Genomic DNA, 10,380 nt, shown 5'->3' with positions numbered 1-10,380 from the left:
TCCATCTCCCTGCTCGCCGTGTCGCTGGGACCCACTCATTCAAAGCACAGCAACTTGCACCGGGCTGCCTGTCTAAGTGTATTACACCTACTTTAAAATCTCTGCATTAGTTCCCTGTCAAAGCGAGGATTTAATTTCAAAGTGCTTTGACTTATATTCCAGCTCCTGACAGGCTGCAGCCCACCCTTGCCTAGTCATTCATCTGGCTTCGTGCTCTTGCTGATTATCCTGGTTGAAACGGGGATGCTGACTGGTTTGCTGGTGAATTGGAGGTTGTTGCTGGGAGCCCCAGCTAGGTAATTCAGTGCAATCGGAGCTGATTAATCTGGCTCATCGTTCAAGACAAAGCCGTGGCCTTCCTCGGGCTTCTAATCGTGCTGAGTGTTGAGTGAAGTCGTCAGGAAGGCAAGAGCTAATTGAAAGGCTAAGGGGAAGGAGAGGTTAGAGGTCCATGGCTGGCTGGCCAGAGCCACGTGGGTGCTTGGGAATATCATATTTTGGGGTGTTATTCCCACACAAAGAGAAAAGCCAGAGTGTTCAACAGAAGCCAGAGGGGTGGGCACAGCACTGGGTGTCTGCAGGGGTCCCGGAGGAGGACAAGGTGCTGTCTTACAGGGCACCCTGGCTGGTGGGCTCCCACAGCGTGAGGAGCATCCTTGCCCGAGGTGCTCCTGGCGCCAAGGCCGGCGGTGCTGCCGGCAGGCTTGGGGCACCCTGTGGGCTCTTGCCAGGGTCCCATGCTGGCGGGATGGTGCACGGGTGTCTGACATGAGCTGGAAGACCTGGTCCCCACAAAATGCCATGATTTGATTTACCAAAGCTGGGGTGTCTGTTGCCTTTGCATGGCACTGGTCATGCGAGAGGATCTCCTGCCCCATGACACCCCTTCTGTGCCTGGCTCCGGACTCGTTATGCTGGCCCTGCATTAAGGGCAGCATAGATGGTTCGGAGAGATGTTTTGGGGAGGCAGATCCTCTGGTCACCCTGCTCCTCACCCTCTTTCTGGGTGTCAGCAGCAGAGCTTGCCAGCCACTCGCCCCCAGCATCCCTGATTTTGTTCTCTGCTTCCTCCCTGGATCTGCTCTCTCCTCCCTTTTGCCATCTACCTTCTGCCTTTCCTTCTGCCTGCAGCAGGTCTGCCTTGAACTTCTCCTGGGCAGGGCAAGGAGATGTGGAGCATGTCCACCTGCTGCCACAGCAGGTTCAAGCTACCACCTCCAGTGCAACAGGTAGAGGAGAGGGGACCATCCTGACTCACATAGTGGGAAGAGAAATATCCCTGCGAGGGCAGACACATGGGTCATTCAGAGTGGTCACAGCATGGGATCGCATCCATGGGATGCCTCGGGGCTGGGGTGTCCATGGGGCGGCAGGCGGGAGCACCACGCTGTCAGAGGGAAGGCAGATAGAGACGCATCCGGAGTGAGTCACCCCGAAGGGAAGTGGAGTGTGAGCTGTCTGCGGAGATGATAACAGTGCGGCGGGGCGGGAAGGGTGTTTATTTTACAAACTCTGCGGTGGAGGAGATGATGAGTGTGAACGGACAGAGTTTGGAAACGGCCGCTCACCGGGGAAGGGGGGGGGGGGGGTCCCTTTTTTTTTTGAATGATGCCCATGCAACACTGCTCCGTCATTACCTGCAAGTTAGGTGCTTTTGGCCCCTTATTCAGAAAACGCCATGTTGCTGGAGTGGTGGCTTCAAAGCATAACTTATTTAGGAGAGAGAAAGGCCTGGATCCAGCAAAGCATTTAAGGAGGTGCCAGGTTTTCTGACCTTGTGCACTGGTGCAGCGGGGCATTTCCTTTGCTGCCCTCTCAGGACAACAGCCATGGGGTGATGAGCCCTTGTCACCTCCAGCGTGGCTTGGAGCTCGTGTCTCCTGGCCTTGCAGGGCAGTGCTGCTAATTGTGGCGCACGTGCTACTTTAATGAACATCAAAACCCCGCTAGATCAGAAAGCTCCCTTTGATGTGTCAATATTTCAGCAGATTGGGAGATAAATGCAATGCAAGCGAGAAGTGTTTCACAGGCCTGCCCAGGTGCTTCTGTTTTCAAAAACACGTAGAAATTGCCATCACCATATCACGGAAGAGGAAAAGGTCCCAGCAGTGACAGTGGGAGGAGGGTTTGCAACCCCAGGACTGAATCTGTGGCCCAGGAGGGAAAGGACAGAGCTTGCAAAGGTATACACAGACTCTGGATTTAAGTGATGTAAATAAACCTACATTAAAGACGTGCAGGCAGGTAGCACTGTTGCTTGATTCCTGGATCTGACCATCTATGAGTTACAGAGGCTGCAGGAGATATTTTACAGTTTCTTTTTGACTATCTGATGTCCCTGGGGCTTATCAAACAGGACTGAAAGTGGGGTAGCCTGCAATCTGGACGGTGGTCTTGGCCATGTGTTGGGGAGAAGAACTGCGAGAAAGACCGAGGCAAAACTCATGAGCGAATCTGAGAGTGCGGGGGTTGATGCTGAATAGAAATAAATTCTGTTTTGAACTTAATGGAACATAAATATCGGACACTTAGCAACAGTACATGTATTAATCCTGTCCTGGAGAAAGGAGAAGCTGTTCTGAGAGCCTCCAAACCAGAAAACACAGGACAATTGTACTCCTTTATAGAAACTTGTGGTTTTTCTGATGAAATTTATTTCAAACTATCCAAACATTTCAGAGCTGCTCTGATGACTGCTCAGAGAAGGTGCTGTATAGGAGTGCGGTTCACAAACAGAAGCAGCTTTGCAAAGATGAAAATTGCCCTGACAAAAGAACTGTGTCCAGCGCATTATAAACGGAAAGCGAGCAGTGTTTGCTGTAACCCGTCTTCACCTGGCTGACAGAGATGTGCTAAATACAAGATGATGGTCACAAGAAAATCATGACTTGTAGAGATTTTTTTTTTTTTTTCCAGCTGCAACAGGAAGCCTTTAGCTCTGTGTGGGTCGCAGAACACTTCAGCATGCGTGCTCGGGGACGGGCATTTATTTGTAGTGAGCTGTCAGAAACCACGGACTCAGGTGTTCAGTCCAAACAAATCTGCCACGCCGTCCACGAAAATCAAGCCGGCAAATTCACTCCTCTGTGTTTATAGTCAAATATGCCATTGGAAAAAAGCAGAGTGGCTCGAGATTTAAGGCCTCTGCTTTTGGATGTCGCGTGCGTGCAGTGGATTTGTGAGCGCTGCCGGTGCGGGAATTTAAGAGCATCCCTGAGCGGGATGAATGCTTTCAAACCATACCGATGCGAAAAGAGCCAACTTTTGCACCAGCCAAAAGTATCCCTTTTCATAGGGCTGTGAATGAATTGTCCCCTGGCTTCTGTCTTCAAAGGAGATTGTATCACGGTTCCAGGCTCTGGGGTTTAAAATATATCACAACTGGCTTCCCTGCTCACCCGGGTGCAGTCCAAACCAAACGGCTTGTGTGTAGCGCTGTTGAAACGAATCTCGATCTAGGTGTTGGACAACTGGTCATAAACGGTGGTGCACATGCAGCAAGCTGACGCCAGAGTGACAGCCAGCTACTGCAACCTTTGCCCTACTCACCCGGCCCGGGGAGAAAACGAGATTGCAGGCTGGACGGATACATAACACCGAGATCGACTCCTCTTCAGTGCTTATTTTACCTCCAGGCATTCAGGATCACCAAGACTTCATCTCCTGTTGCGGGAGTTGGAGGGGGAAGCCACACTCTTATGAGCAGGGGAGAAGGGAGTGTGGCCCTTGGGATCACAGAGGGTCTTCCAGGCTGGTGATGACCAGGAGAGGACTTGTAGAAACGTTGCCCAGAAAGCTAAGGATGTTGTGAGTTGTAAAGAGCCCTCCAGATGTCACAAAACCAGCTGGGGAGGGGGCACTGGCTGTGGTTCTCCTGCAAGGTGCAGGTGATCTGAAGGGAAGAAGTTGCCAGCCCTGGCCAGGATCTGGCTCTTCATTTCATCTGTTGTCCAACATGTGCTAGCTAACAGTATATCCAAACACCTTTGGCCACCCATGGCTCCTGGTGGAGTTGAAGACATTCATCACGTTGCAGATTAAAACCTAGTCCTGCATCAGGTTTTGTTATTGATGTTGCTGTGCTCGAGTTAGGTGACATCCACATGTCCCTCTTGTGTGATGGTTTTCCAAGGAGGTTGTGGGGATGTGTCCAGATCCAGCTCTCTCCTGGCACCACCCAACTTGTTATGCTCTTGCTGGCGTGGTTTTTGTCCAGCCAACTTGCACCCTGCCAGGGAGTGGCTAGGCACAGTTCAAGGGAGGTCTGGTCCCAAGGAATGGGATGGGTGAAGCTGTCCTGTTTTAGGATGGGGATAGCTTAGTCATGTGGTCTCTAGCAAGGTCATACCACTTGTCTCTAAGGCCAGCATTCCCTGGCCACTTTTTCTTACTCATGTAGACATAGCCTGTTTGAAGATGCCAACCCCAAGGTGGGAAGGAGTAGAAGAAAATCAAGGAACAGAGAAGAGCCGACTAGGATATAGAGTCTACTGACAGCGAGTAAAATGCTGCTGGAGAAAATCCTCTAAATTTCAGGCATCAAGAAAAACTGGGCTCTAGAGCCCCAGGAGAGAGCCTATAAGCTTCTTTCCAGGACAAGGGCAGCGGCAAGAGAGATTTTCTGTGCCAGTTGAGAAGTCCAGAGACCAGGTTCTGCGCTGAATCTCGCCCAAGGCATCTGGCTTTTCCATGCATAAATTCCCCTTTCCCCACTTCGGCAGTGAGACTGCTGAGCTGCCTTTGAAGCAAAGCTCTTTGAAGGCCATAAGGAGTATCAGTAAGGAACAGTTTCTTCTATCTTTGGCTATGTCAGACAGGTGATAGGACACAGGGCTTGCGGTGCAGTGTGGCTATGTTTGGAGGATATCAACCTGTCTTCCCACATCCCTGCGTGGGGTATGTTTTAAACAAGGACAGCGTTTCCGCTCTGCATCCATCTCCAGGAGGTTCCAATGATACAGTTTGTGCTGAACCGTCTCTTTTATTGGCTTAAGGTACAATCCACATCCACAAAGTGGAGGCAACAGGAAGGTGATATATAAGCAGCTTGCCAGCATCTTCTGGGGAGTTGGTCCTTTGCTTGATGGGGTCCCTCAGATGCACATGGAGCAAAGCATTGGCTGTTGCTCTGCAATTTCTTTTTGCTGCCAGCTGACGACGGTGCATGAGCAGGGCATTAACTCCTGGCTGAAATAAGATGCAGGACTAGGCTTTGGAAAATAGCCAAGGGACAGGTTCCTGCACTCAGACCAGCTTTGAGCCCACCATTTTCCCCAAGTGTAATCAGTAACTGAATCCAATTCCATATCCAAAACCTTGTTTCTCCAAACACATCAGAAATGAACCTCACACAGCAATGTTTGGTTATTTGGGGCTCTTGGACTTCTTTTTCTCTTGTGAGTGGGAAACTTTGTATTTTAAGTAATGTTCTTTTCAGAAATGACTAATTAAACAGCAGAACAGGAAATGTAAGAGACAGTAAAATCCCCTCAGCTGTCCAGTGCCTTTCTACGTAAATATGATGGTGAAAAGATGAAAACAAAACCTTTCAGAGACAAAGACAAGTGAAAGACCTGGTGACGCAGCAATGAAAAATCTATGCTTTGTTATAATAAACTGAAACCACTGTGTTTATCCTCTGTCTTGGAGGATTTGGCGCAATTATTCTTAGGAGGGGGGAAGCCACATAGAAATCAGAATAGTCCAGATTTTTGCTAAAATATTTGTACAAATCAGGTTATTCAACTACAGCAAAGGACTTCATTTGAGGCCATTGCTTCTGAAATTATCCTGCAAAACTGGAAGGACCGTAAATGCTTGGCTTTAATAGCTAGCTACATACAATGCAAACCTAATCAGTGAAGCTTGAAACGTTTGTGGCAGGGAAGAAAGGCAGAGTTTTATGGCTCTTTCTAGTGGAGGTGTACGGAAGACTGGATGATAAAGCTGCCTAATGTGCATGGAGAAATGCAACCACCGAGCTCCCATCTGCTGAAGCCACTTTGTGGTCAGAGACAACAGGGTAAATTTTCCATGCTTACACCAGCTGCCTTTTACCTGAGTTGTGAAGGCAGGGAGGAACTGTAACACGGAGGCCCCATCGCATCCAACCTCCCCTGGCGTGCTAGAGTGACCTCCTCTAACTCCAGCCCCTGGCTGCATGGCTGTGGGGCAGGGACCCAGCAGAAACAATCCCAGCAATCTGGGGAAGGATTGGAGTCACACCGTCTAAGTTTCGGTTTTGCCTCCAGCAAAGGCTAAAAATGTTCCACGTCACTTAGAGGTGTCAGATTATTTAGCCGTAGGCTGGGAATGGCCCTCAGAACATCTCAGTTACACGTTACCCTGAATATCTTAGCAAATTACTTGCAGCTAATTGAAATAAAGGAAACACAGTGGCTTGGTTTACCCGATAGACTGTATATAGCAACGCATCCACTGAATTTTGCACTGATCATAAATCAAGATTTATTATCCCACCTGGCAAATATTGACTTCAGTACTTCTTTCTCACATCAATATAGCAGTGTTCATCCCAACTAAAGTCTTATATCATCCCAACTTATTAATGTTTCAGCTCGAGAAGTGCGGAGCCTCTGAATCATCTTAGATATGTGCCCCAGAATCCCAAATCTTCCGGTCAGTGGTTTTCAACCTGCTTTGGTTTGCAGAGTCTGAAATTTTTTCCTATGGCAATGTAGCTCCTTCTAAAGCAATTTAACTGTACTGATAACAGGCTCCAGGTTGATGAGTTACTTTCATTGGACCCTGCATAAGTAGGGGTTTGTGGATCAGAGGTTCAAAAGTGCAGATTCAAGAGATACATGACAGACAGCCTCTTGGATCACTTAGCATACTGAATGAAAGGGGTTCCTGAGTCATCGGACAGATGTGCTCCAGAAAAACCTCTTAACAGATGTCACCAAGAATCGGAATGTTGAAGGGAACAAGAGGCTGTGGGTACTTGGGGAACTTGCCTATGTTTGACCTATGAATTCAGCTCAAAGTTGGGAAAAATGTGTAAGTCAGAGGATGTGACATCACTCCCACTCTGACCGTGTGTGCATCCACTGCCTGTCTCCACCCCGTGGACAGTGTGGGGCTGTTAAACCTTGGAGGTTGCCATTTGTGGGAAGGTGCCTTGGCACAACGGGGTGGCCGAAGCCTGGGGTGCCAGGCCAGCTGGGTCTGAATTGAGAGCGGGGGTCTGTAGCGCTGGAATTTCTCCAGAGCAGAACAGAGAGATAGGTCTTGAATACCACAGAGCCAGAGCGTCTGGGGGAAATGCAGGGGGGCTCAGACGCAGGAAATTTGGGGAGGAGACAGGATCAGAAAGGCACATGTTCACAGTCTCACTCAGTTTAATGGGGAAGAATGAAGTGGCTGCACGAAAGAGAGAAGAAACTCCACATGTTTGGAGGACAAGCCTTGGGCAAGTGGAAGGAACCAGGACTCCTTGGAGAAGGCTGAATAACAAGTGGAGAGGAGAGCAAAATGATAGTCAATGTTGTCCATGTCTCCATGTTTCGTGTGCTCATTATGCAGGTGGTGCTATCCCAGATTTCTCCCAGCCCGGGTTTGTGTCCAGAGCTGAATCCAGACAAAAGCTCTTTAACAGTTTCCAGTACTTGCTGCATGTGGATCTAGGGGGCTGTGTACAACTCATTGAGTTTTGTCTCAAGGTGTTTGTATGAAGTAAGGCAAATGCTCTCTTAATTAGCTAACGAATGGCAAATTTTATTATCTGATCAAGCTTTGCTGACACTTTTTCTCTCAGTGCTAATGGGATGTCACATAATGGAATAGGCCACAGTGCTCTCTACACATGTCCAATTTCTATTACATATTGAAACATACTTTGGTGAGATGCATTTTTTAAGAATATGGGTCAATCCCAGTGTGTTCAGCAGGTTCTCATGGTGTTCCATCATCTCTTAGAGCTCTTATGTCACCTACTTTTGCACTGTTTCAAAATCAAAAGTAGGTCTGTCCTCACATCAAATGAAACACTGCAGATTCAGCGTGGTTCTGCTCTCCTGAAACAAACTAGGGCAGTTTGCGTTGCTTACTCTACTAGTATATATTGAAACATGATGTTGTGAAACAATTAAGGCTGTTTAAGAGCATCAGCCAGCAAAACAAACATTAAATATTTAGGAAGGCAATAATAACCATGTCCCATGGCACACAAATACAGCTAATAGGGAGCCACGCGCTTTTGCCTGATCCGCAGTGTTTCTGGAATAAACACAATCTTCAGACATAAATGCAACGCGGAAACAAATCTTTATCCTGCCCTGTGCTGATGCTCTGAATGGGGAGGGAAGACATGAAATTACCAAAATCGTTAAGGAAGTCCAAGTTAACAGCGATGCAGAAATCCTCGTTGTAGTGCAAAGATACCTTGCTTCCTACGCAGCCTGGTTGGCCATAGCTCGTCTGCTGGAAGTGACCACCATCTCCCCCTCCCTGCCCTTTCAAGAAACTCCCTTCACATGAGGCAGTGGAGTTGTTACAACCACTGGTACCTGTGACTTGCTATAACTTTGTCCTCCCAGTTGGCCAAGGTGTCCTCCAGCCCTTCTTAGTCCAGCTTCTTGGGAAGTTTAGGGGACCAGGAACATCCTGCTTGCCTTTATGGACCAACCCTTTCCTACAGCAAAACCTTGCCCTGCTAAGGCCGATGGAGGTTGACATTTCTTATGTGACGGCAGCACCGCTTTCTCTTGGAGGGCCGCTTCATGCATCATGGGCTAACTCCTGCTTCCACCCAGCATGGGGCCACCGAGGAATTTCCAAGGCTTGAATTCATGGCGACCACACCAAGGGTGAACACGTCCAGTTCTGAGCGGCCAGGTGTGTGCTGGCTGGGACACGCCACTAGAGGGGGACACAACCATGCATAATGGGACGTGGCCACCAGCCACGAACGTGGACCTGCAGGGTGGACATGGTGGCTTTGAGGCCCTGTGGCCACTGTGGACCATTGCCGTCTCAGACCTCCTGGGCCCTGGTTGTCCACAGCGCTGTGTGGCAGCTCATACCTGGCCATGGGAGGGCAACATTCATGTAAAACACCCTGGCCTTTTTGCTGATGGTGGAGCCAACAGCCACGGTGTGAAAAGGGAGTGGGCCAGGCACTTCACTCATCTCACTCACTGTTAGCATCACTCTGAAGTTTGTCTGGCCTTTTCCAGGTCTGCAAATTTGTCCTGCATTGGGTCTGCTCAGTGTATGGGGTGGGTGTGCAGTGGGATGCAACCTATGGGGAAGACCTGGGTCAGCCCTGCCATGGCAAAGTCAGTGAGTGCTTGCACTGGGCTTCCATCGCAATGGTCTCTTGGGCAGTGTCATGGTTCGAAGAGCCCATATCTCTGCGTTCAGCATCACAGAGAAGGGATGAGGTCGTGAGGTGGAGGAAGTGGACTCCTATCCTGGGTTTTCTTGCAGGGGACATGTGATGCTCCCAGGGGTCACACACTGCTTGCAAGATACTGGACTTGCACTTCTGGTTGGATTTATGAGACCTCATGAGCTCCATAGGCACCATCAGAGCAGGTCTCCTCTGCTGTTCCTCCACCTGCTCCAGCAGCCAAGAGCCACCCCTGACCAGGGCAGGAGATAAAGATGCATCTTCCAAAATCCCTTGGTTTCTATACGGTGCTAGCAAAGCACAACTATTACTGCAAAATGGCCAGAATAGTCCTTCCCAGGTCTCTGGTTTCATGACATGCAGTTTCTCTGTCCTCTTCCTTATACTGCTACCAGCCAGCCCCTTTCTTGGGGACTGTATCTGCAGTGATTTCTGATGGTACAGCTGTTTTGATTTACACTTAGGTAAAACCCTGAAGCCTGGAGGGTTCAGAGGAAGCCAGGGGAGGATGGGACATGATTCCTGTTGAGTTGTCATCAGATGGGTGCTTAATTCTTCAGCCTGCTTTGAGAACTGCAGTGTTATGGACCAAATTCCCCAAATAAGGATTATATATTTAAGGTGCTGCTGCTGCTGCTGATCTCCTGTAAGTTTGGACTTGATGTAGATGTTTGTGTGGCTGCATGGGTCTGTCTGTTGAGCGGAGCCAGGGGTGTGATGCCCAGCTCTAAACACGGGGTGGAGAGAGGAGCGAGGCAGGCGTTGTGCATGGAGAAGGATGCAGGGCCCCGGCATGGCATTTGCCTCCCTGGCTGCGAGTTTCACACGCTCGTGCAGCGCTGGTGAGCCGCGAGGATGCGAGGCAGCCGTGCGAAAAGCACCCGCTGTGCCACGGCTCTTGCCGCTTGTGAGCTGGACTGAATATGCCTGTCTGTCCTTGTTGACGGAGAGTGAAACCCTGCACGTGCGTGGGAGGAGGAGGAATGTCCAGCACGTCTGTCTGTGGG

The sequence above is a fragment of the Apteryx mantelli genome, chromosome 26 (genome assembly GCF_036417845.1).
Source record: "Apteryx mantelli isolate bAptMan1 chromosome 26, bAptMan1.hap1, whole genome shotgun sequence".
Taxonomy (NCBI): Eukaryota; Metazoa; Chordata; class Aves; order Apterygiformes; family Apterygidae; genus Apteryx; species Apteryx mantelli.
The sequence above is the reverse complement of the archived record's forward strand: the minus strand, read 5'-3'. Positions refer to the sequence as shown.